Source organism: Mustela lutreola, chromosome 13, assembly GCF_030435805.1.
Source record: "Mustela lutreola isolate mMusLut2 chromosome 13, mMusLut2.pri, whole genome shotgun sequence".
Lineage (NCBI taxonomy): Eukaryota > Metazoa > Chordata > Mammalia > Carnivora > Mustelidae > Mustela > Mustela lutreola.
This window is the reverse complement of record NC_081302.1, coordinates 15,558,794-15,567,820: the sequence shown is the minus strand read 5'-3', so window position 1 is coordinate 15,567,820 and position 9,027 is coordinate 15,558,794. Positions and strand designations below refer to the sequence as shown.

General features: G+C 45.1%; 1 non-coding gene across 1 annotated transcript; it reads right to left on the bottom strand.

Annotated features, from left to right (window-relative positions):
- Positions 1–1,718: 1,718 nt before the first annotated feature.
- TRNAF-GAA (transfer RNA phenylalanine (anticodon GAA)) lies at positions 1,719–1,791 on the bottom strand. Its single transcript has one exon. It is a non-coding gene; the product is annotated as a tRNA-Phe (tRNA).
- Between the last annotated feature and the right edge of the window lie 7,236 nt (positions 1,792–9,027).

Below are 9,027 nucleotides of genomic sequence, written 5' to 3'. Positions count from 1 at the left end.
AAATGTCCACTAGCAAATACCTGATCTTATTGTCTGCCCTGCAAGGTAGCCAATCCTCAGGTTGTCCGAAATGAACAACCCCTCTCATTTCAGTGTGCACATCGTGCCCCTTGCATTTAAACCTGCAGAGAGCGGGTTGCGCCCCAGTTTGGTCTTCCCCTCGTCCAAGAAATCTTCCTCTGAGGGCCCAGCCAAGACCTACTTCTCCATAATGCCTTTTTGGATTAACCAGGGAAGGCTTTTAGTTTCTTCCTATAGCTCCCCTCATTTTTATGCACACATCTTAACCAAACATCACAACAGCGCGTCAGGTGCAGTAACCTTTAAGAGGTAGCAGATGTTAGATGCCTGAGGTACATTAGGTTTAATCTTTGCAATCCTACAAGGACGATTATATGTAAAATAAGGATAATGATGCATACCTTATTAGGGAATTATGAAGATCTAATACTTTCTGGCACATAGTGGGAGGTCAATAAAGAATGCTCAACTAACGAATGAATTAATAACCTGAGAGCACACAGTACTTCAGCAACCCGAAGTACCTTTCCAAAACAATAGAGCTAGATGTGCAAGACCTACCCCCTAAATCCCAAGAGGGATTGTCTTCCACGTGCGGACCAGCAATGCACTACCACATACTCCTTTTCTAGTAGCCTAACAGGTCGAAATTTCCTCCTCGCTTAAGTCAAATCTACATCCTTGCAACTGCTCGCCCTGGGTCCCGGCTCAGCTCCCAGGATCCCACCCAAAACAGGAGGGTTTAGGATCAGCTACGAGAGCTGATCTCACCCCCAACATGCACACACTCACTATGAAAGCCCAAAGGCTCCGAAAAAGATGTATGTCGAGCACGTGTCGGAGTTTTATTTCAGACTTGCAGGCTAAAAGACAGGAAAAGGAAAAAGCGTGTTCACAGAAACAGACTAGGAAAGGGCTCTCTTAGAAATACAAAGGAACGTCTAGAATGAGGAGATCCTCAAACTTCAGCGGCTTCTGAATCTCACTCGCAGGGCTTGTTACAACACCTAACGCTGGAAACCAGTTTCTGAGACAGTAAACCAGAGGTGGGGCCCAGAAGAGGCTGCTGGTCCGGGGACCGCACTTGGAGGACCCCAATAATGTAGTTTAGGTGCAAGGCACTAATTTAACAGAGCTGTGAGGCCGCCGCGGCTTTACCCCTTTGGTAAGTGACCCTGATTATGGCCCCCGGAGCGGCCCAGCGGGCGCCTCTATCTGAAAACGCGGAGCCGCCACGTTCCCTTCGGGGCCGCTCGATTCAACAGAGGGTCTTGCTTTTCAAGCCGGGCTGCTCCCGGGGGTGAAATTTGCGCTGAAATTGTGTTTTTCGCTCCGCGAGACACTAGGAGCGCTTCCTCACACCAGCCCCTGCGCGCATCACCCCGCCGTCGCCGCAGGCGCGCGGGGGACCCAGAGCCGAGGGGCTCCGCCGGGAGTTGCGGGACCCCGCGCCGAGCGAGTCTCCCAGCCCCGCCCCCCGGCTCCGCAACGCGCATGCGCAGCAGCGCCTCCGACGCCCGCCAGGACGGCGCCCCGGAAGTGGGAGTGCGGGGCGGCCGCCGTCCCGGGGGCGCCGAGAGTGGCCGCTTCCAGTCCTCGCTCGCCTCTCCTTCACGTCCTTGGTTTCAAGTGAGCCCTGCGACCGGAGATGAGGGACTCCCTCGAAATTGGACTCCATTCGGACTAAAAAGGAGAGCTGCCGAAACCCGGGATCGAACCAGGGACCTTTAGATCTTCAGTCTAACGCTCTCCCAACTGAGCTATTTCGGCGCCTTTTTGAGTGTCTTTAGACTAGACTATTACTGAACCACGCGCGTCCGCCCCTTCCGTCTCTCCTCGGCCGCCGCTCAGAGCGCTCCTTCCTGGTCCTGTGGAACGGTCACCTCCGAGCTCCGCCTTGCTCTTCACCGGCCGCGATTAGACGCGACCTGCGCGTTCCTTAACTTTCTTCAACGTCGTCCGAGTGTCTGACTTAATTACCAACAGGGATCCCGGGCGCGCCCGGGCGCCCGCTGCCGGGCTCCTCTGCGCCCCCGCGGGCGAGCGAGTCTCCCCAGGCTCCTGCCCGCCCCGCCGTCCTCCCGCGGCGTGGTGCCCCGGGCCGGTCTTCTGCCCCCGGGGGGCAGGTCCTTCCCGCCGACCCGCGCCGGGCTGTGGGCGTGCACCTGTGTCATCACCGGCAGGAAGGAGCGCGCAAGGGCTTGGAGGCAGGACCGTCGCCGCCCCGGGATGCTGGGTCCTCGGGATGCCCCTTGAACCTGCAACCACTTTACACGCAGTCGGCCTGGCACTCCGCGGGCGCCCCGTGTGGTGCTGGGCGCGCTCGTTAGGGACGATTCCCAAGCGCCAGAGCTGCTTCCTACGCCGGTAGACGAGATGCGTCCGAAGCATCCGCTAAGTGCCAGGCACAGACGTTCTGCAAAGCGCAAACATCCTATTGTTTTATAGGGTTTCTCTCTCTCTCTAATTAATTTGTGATTTCTCTAAAAGCCGCAGCGATTACCGTAACGCCCCTTTAGAGCTTCGCGTTTAAGTGGAACCTTCGCAGGCAGTTTGGAGAGATGCATGCATGAGCGCCTTCGAATGTGAAAGATTGAATATTGGAAGCGTTTGCAATCGCTAAGGTGTAGAATCGCTTTCTGAGTTCCTTTTTTGTGTCAAATCCAGATAAGAGCTTAAGATTGGAAAGAAGTCATGGCTAAGGAGGGGAAGGAGACCCCCCCTCAAAAAAAAAAAAAAAAAAAACAGAACTTGAGGACGACATTGATCTGTGAAGGCTTTGTGGGGATTAATGTGGGAGAAGGGGCAATTTGAAGCACAGATCCTACAGAAAGAGACAAGAAGAGAGGACTTGAGCGTCATAAAGGCAGCTACCTTTCACATTGTCCTCAAAACTTCCCCATCTGGGGAAGTGGCTGGTAACTTTTGATGGGATTTGAGGTGGGAGTCTGGGAGAAGAAAAGGCCCGGCATCTGAGGGGAGATGGAGGAAGAAGGATAGGACAGAGAAAAGAAGGAAGAGCACCACCAATCAACGTTACATGTTCACAACCTGATGTGGTCAGGTCCTTTGGCAAATTACAAGATCAGAGCAACTACACTGCAGGAGTGATCATTCCTTGAGTAAAGGTGGATTTCACGATGTAGGTTTTAGGATGTATGTCACGATGAATGGGGCGGCCATGTAGCTCTGTGTGCCCAGGATACTCTCAGAACCCTGTCCCAGAAATAACTCCTTCACTCCTACAAGTCTCCTGTGACCGGAGAAATGAACAATGGCATCATCCAATTTATAAGCAGCGAAAAGACCCCACAGCTTGACGCTGTGTTAGGAACTCTACCAGTTTCACCATTCGTGAAAAGATTTTTAACATCAGCTCCGTATTTGTTGTTGCTCTTTTACAAAGGAGATTGAAGGTTTCCAGGTTTTAGGGTCATTGTTCCCTATGGTGATAACTGGCCACCTGTGCGACCCTGCTTGAACTACTGAGTAGGTCATAGTTTCGGCAATAGATTGGTCTACGCTGTTTTCAGTGATGTCATCACTCTGCAAAGCTAGCTTTTTAGCAGTTCTGATAAAAAGTAATTGCCCACAGGGGCATCTGGGTGGCTCAGTGGGTTAAGTCTTTGCCTTTGGCTCAGGTCATGATCTCAGGGTCCTGGGATCGAGCCCCACATTGGGCTCTCTGCTCAGCAGGGAGCCTGCTTCCTCCTCTCTCTCTGCCTGCCTCTACCTACTTGTGATCTCTATGTGTCAAATAAATAAATAAAATCTTTAAAAAAAAAAAAAAGGTAATTGCTCACGAAAATAAATGTGTACTAGGAAATAGACATGGTGATTTCCCATCTGCTTCAAGGCATGAGAAATTGGGCACTACTGATTGTTGTTTCAAACACACCATTGTTAAGTAATGATGGTTATTTAAGGATGAAATAAAAATGTAACTTTCTTTCAATTTATGTATAGAATTCTGCCAAACAATTACAAAGCTTTTGGTCATAAATATTTAATAAGTTATTTGGGCCTGAATATTTAATAAAAGGAACTGCTCAGGATTTCTTTTGGTCTGGGAGCATCGGAAAAAATTACGGAGACTCTAAGAGTATCATGAAAGCTTGAAGACCTCTTGCGTAGCGCCTTAATGTTGATAGCAGAAATGAAATTATTACTGAATTTGGGAGAAAACGTGACTTTGTTCAGTAAGATTGCAGAGGCAGGAAGAACCATCAGAAATCCCACAGAGACCAAGTGCCAAGGGCTAAAGAAAAGTGAAAATCTGTGCACATACATCACAATACGGGACAGATGATAAAGACATTGGCACTCAAATGAAGATAAAACGTTGAAGACACCATGTTGAAAAGAAGTTTTGCGTAGGCTGCAGTCCTATCTTCCAAATTAGCCCTAGGATTTTGGCAGTCCAATCTAATTACCTATGATAACTATGAAAACTAATTACAACATCTAACTGGAAGACCTAAGAATAATACAACTAAAGAAAATATGTTGTATATAGTTATAGTACCTAATAAGTTTTTGAGCTGCTGTCAATTGATAATTTGTCCTTAGTTGTGTGCACGCACACACACACAGAGCACTTACTTTAAGTTGCCTCTGATTTTATGTCTATTTTTTAATTTAATTTTATTTTTTCAGTGTACAAAGATTCATTGTTTATGCACCACACCCAGTGCTCCATACAATGCATGCCCTCTTAATACCCACCACCAGGCTCACCCATCCCTGTACCCCCTTGCCTCCAAAACCCTCAGTTTGTTTCTCTGAGTCCACAGTCTCTCAGGCTTTGTCTGCTCCTCCGATTTCCCCCAACTTACTTTTCCTTTCCTTCTCCTAATGTCCTCTGTGTTATTCCTTATGCTCCACAAGTAAGTGAAACCATATAATAATTGACTTCCTCTGCTTGACTTATTTCACTCAACATAATCTCCTCTAGTCCCATCCATGTTGATACAAAAGTTGAGTATTCATCCTTTCTGATGGACTGAGATTTTAATCAACACTTCTCAAAAGCGTTAAAAAGCTGGGAATGTATCAAAAGGACGTAAGTGCTAGTTTGAAGGGGCTCCCGCTGACCCTATTTGGGCTAATCAGAGCATCAAAATGAATAAGGAACTTAATAGATTATGTACACTTTGGATAAATAAAGATCCACGGGGACAATAATAGAGGGGCAAGGACTACAGGTTCTGGCTTACAGTGAATGACTTGCACGGACTGATAGATGTGGAGAAAGTGGTAGCAGTGGACATCTCCATGGTCCAAGCATAATTGTAAAGACCAGTTCAGCCAAGAATCGTCAATGGATGCTAAGTCTGGGGGGATGTCATATGATGAGCAGGACTGCACAGTGTCAAAATTATCTCTCCATAATAATTGCAAGGAGAAAAATAGAAACTGTACATACTGTGGAGAAACTAGACAATGTCTTGATCTAGTCATCAAGATTAACATCACCCGTGAAGGACATTCAGATATCATGTGCCTCCTAATGTGATTCTCTGGAAAGGATACAATGTCACTTACATGGTGGTCCAGCCAAGAATGTACATCCTGACTTTAATCATGAGGCAATATTAAATAAATCCAAAGTAAAGGTCATTCTAGTAAATGACTGGCCTGCATTCTTCAAAACCCACACTCAGGAAGACAAGCCAAGGAACAGTTCCAGATGGAGAAGGGAGAAGGAGACATGACCACAGCGTGATAAAGGGCAGTATGTGATCCTAGACTGATTGCCATCTGGGAGGGGGAAAATGCTTTAAAGGATATTAATGGAAAAATTGGAGAAATTGGAACATGGGCTGTGGATTATATAGAAGTGTTATATCGATGTGAAATTTCCTCGACTTGACAACTACGGTTAAGTAAGAAAATACCCATGGTTTTCAGGAACCATACTGAACAATTAAGGAATAAAGAGACATCATATCTGCAGTCTCAAGTGGGCCCTCAAGTGGGCCCACAAAATCAAATAATATGTGTACAAATATAGAGAGAATATAAAAAAGCATACAGAGAAAAATATTGAAAGTTGGTGAATCTAGGTAAAAGATACACGGGGCTTCTCTGCATCATTCTGTAACTGTTCTGAACGTTGGAAACTAAGAATTAAAAAAATAAAATAAAAATAAAAGTGTGGTACTTTTATGGAGCCAGACAATTTCAATTAGAATCACAGATTAGAATACTAGAAATGGAAGAGAATTTGGGGTTGAGTCAGCCTGATCCACACATTTATCAGAACACTGAAGCCCAGAGGCATTATAAATAATGGTTACCTTAAGATACCTTAAGGTTACCTTCAGAGAGGGCTACTGCAAGAAAGTACCATCAGTGGGGTACAGGAAGTTATTCTCTAACAGTTTGGAGGCTGCAAAGTCCAAGATCAAGGTGTCAGCTGATTAGGGGCCTGGTGAGAGCTCTTTCTTGCTTGCAGAAGGCAACTTTCCCTCTCTGCATGCTCTCCTGGCCTTTCTTTGCTGCCTGTGCAGAGAGAAACCTCTCTCTTCCCCTTCTTAGAAAGCTACCAATCCTATTGGACTAGGCCCCTACCCTATGAGTTCTTTTACGTTAATTACCTCCTAAAAGCTCTATTTCTTTTTTTGTTGTTGTTTTTAAACTGTTTTTTTTTTAAATTTTTTCCCCTTCACCGTAGAAGATACCCTCCCCAGTGTCCATCACCCAGCCCTTTCTCTAAATACAGTCACAATGGGGAAAACGTATTCAACATATGCATTGGGACTGAAGAGACTGTATTCAGCCCAGACACAATTAATTAGGGGCAGCACTGACTGCTGACCTATAGAGCATAGTCTTCAGCTCACTCCAAATGCTTATAATATTTTTTTTTGAAGAAAGTTCCTATTTCAATTAAAGATTGTTATGAGACAGGGGTGTCTGGGTGGCTCAGTGGGTTAAGCCTCTGCCTTTGGCTCAGATCATGATCTCAGGGTCCTGGGATTGAGCCCCACATTGGGCTCCCTGCTCAGCAGGGAGCCTGTTTCATCCTCTCTCTCTCTCTGCCTACTTGTGATCTCTCTCTGTCAAATAAATAAAATCTTAAAAAAAATTGTTATGAGACAAACCATGGAAAGAGCTCAGATGTCCATTGAGTGATGAACAGATATAAAGAAGATGTGATATGTATATCACATATGTATATCATATGTATATGTATATGATATACATATCACATCTTCTTTATATATATATACATATATATATATTTATGTACACACACACACACAGGAATATTATTCAGTCGTTAAAAATAAAATCTTGTCATTTTCAGCAACAATGTGGATGGAGCTAGAGGTTATTATGCTAGGTGAAATAAGTCAATCAGAGAAAGGCAATTATTATATTATCTCATATGTGCAATTTAAGAAACAAAATGGATGAACATAGGGGAACATAGGTGAGGTTAAAATAAAATAAGATGAAAATAATCAGAGGCAAATCATAAGAGATTCTTAATTACTGGAAACAAATGAGCATTGCAGGAGGGGATTGGGGAGAAATCAGGTAAGTGGGTGATAACTGGGTGTTATACAAGACTGGTGATTCACTGAACTCTACTCTAATAATATACCATATGTTCATTAACAGAATTTAAATTTTAAATACTTATTAAATTAAAAAAAATTTTAAAGAAAAAAAATAAAATTTATGTTAAAAAAAAATGGCATGAGCGTCCACATCTGAAACAGGAATCTGGTGTTAGGGCTCAGCTTTTCCTGGTAGATGGTTTTTTATGGGCATGTCTCTGTATTTTGAAGTTCCCTGTGTGTAGAAAATAATACATTTGCTTGAGGGATATAAAGCAGTTTCTCCAAAGTTATATATTAAAGTGGTAACTTAGGGGAAAAGTATAAAATAGTTAATAGATTGTAAATATCATCAGTGCATTGAATTGATCCAAAAGAAGTTAATTTATTTAAAGCTATTAAACCACAAGTCTATAAAGACCTTATTGTTTTTTGTTTTTGTTGAATCACATACATCAGTATAAAGCCTCTGGGCGTACTTACCAGGCCAACAACAATCAAGTAAATTATACTCAAGAACAACCTACCGAGCTTTTTGTACATTCTAATCCAATCCTCCCACAACCATCAGACAAATGCCTAACTAACCATGTGGATTTTGCACAATGCCTACAGGCCAGAAAACTTGGATTCCAGAGCTTGAGTTTCAGAGGCTTGGGTGCTTTTTAAATACTGTCAGCTTAATTGCCTGCCTCCTTTTTGATGAAATGGGCCAGCCTCCCAACTGTATCTCTGTCCCATCTCCCCACTCCACCCCGGCAACTAAGGGATAAAGCCTGATTATTTACGCAAAGAAGTAAGAGGAAATGAACTTAGCACAGGGGTTTTCTAACTCCCTGATGATGATGGATGATGGTGATGATGATGATAGTGATAATAATAATAATAATAACAAAACAGACACAAGAAATAAATCAGTGTGTTCCTTTGTGCTCCATGAGCATGGACAAGTGGTGGCATACGATGACCAGAGACTCCGGAAGGGAGGCCAGGACACAGATGCCCCTGTGCTCTTTGGTCCCGATGTGCCTCCAACTTTCCCAGCAGCTCTGCTTCTTGACTCTGTACTGCTTTCACCCACTTCTCTAGTCCTGCTGTTTTGTACCCTTAAACCCCAACTCCATGTCCCATGATTGGCCAATCCCTGACCCACCGGCTCTTACTCAGGAGCCTTGGCGACAGGTCAGGGGAAGTCTCTACCCTTCCTCCCTGTCGTCCTGGCACACCCAAGCCAGAGATTTTTCTAGAGTGTGTTTGTGGGTAGCTGGGATGGGCTGAGAGCGACGGACGGTGGGCTGGCTGCGGTCCGGACTTGCGCAGGACTGCCCCGGGTGAGGCAGGACACTCAGGGAATTTACTCTCCTCCATCTTAAAACTGGGCACATTTCCAGGGATCGCCTCAATTCGAGGGCAGAAAGCAGGTTCCTGACACCAGATT